An 821-nucleotide genomic window follows, 5' to 3' on the forward strand; every position below is an offset into this window, starting at 1 on the left:
CGGAGAGTCGCCGGCGATGCGCGTGACGGCAAAAATATTTTGCGCGCAGAGTATGCACGCCCATTTCTCCTTTCGCTATCTGCGTTATCCCACCGAGCAGGAAATGCAGGATCGCGGTTCGCCGATGAGTGGCCTATCAATTGTGTAACTATGATCTAGCCTAAATAAGACCTCCCACTTCCGTTCCACCATTGGCGTTGCCGAGAAAACATGCCTTTTTCTCTCAATCATCGATCGAAACGGTCGCCGTGCAATCCGCTTCGTGCAAGGTCGTCGCGTTTTATCTTATAGACGGACCTGCCTGTTGCTTTACTATTGGCAAGGAAGCGACGCGTCTCCCCCTCTCTCGGACCACTCGAGTGAAGGTGACACATTGTTCGTCGTTTAATCTAAACAAGACCACTGCTGGCACGCTCGAGAAAACAGTACGTCCTTTCCCCTTCTCCTTTTCCTCCTTCGACGAATCGAGTGGAGGTTGCTTGACGCTTTTCGCGTCGTCCATCTAAACAAGACCGCTGTTGGCGTTCTCGGATAAGCAGTGCGTCCTTCCCCCTTCTAGCTCCCGCTCGGACGAATCGAGGTCCTTTCGCGTCGTTTATCTAAACAAGACCTGCACTATTGGCCATCTGAGAGAAGCGGTGCACCTGTCCTCGGACGAATCGAGTTGATGTTTCGTGTACAAATGGCCACTCAAACGAAACAAAATCTTTCTCTTTTCTACTTCGCTATTGACGTCGAAAAAACAGTATGTATAGCGTATCATTCGATTTACTTACACGTTCTCACTCTACTTGAAGATGAAATGAAAATACGAAGGATAA

The sequence above is a fragment of the Linepithema humile genome, chromosome 3, assembly GCF_040581485.1.
Source record: "Linepithema humile isolate Giens D197 chromosome 3, Lhum_UNIL_v1.0, whole genome shotgun sequence".
In the NCBI taxonomy this organism is placed as follows: Eukaryota; Metazoa; Arthropoda; class Insecta; order Hymenoptera; family Formicidae; genus Linepithema; species Linepithema humile.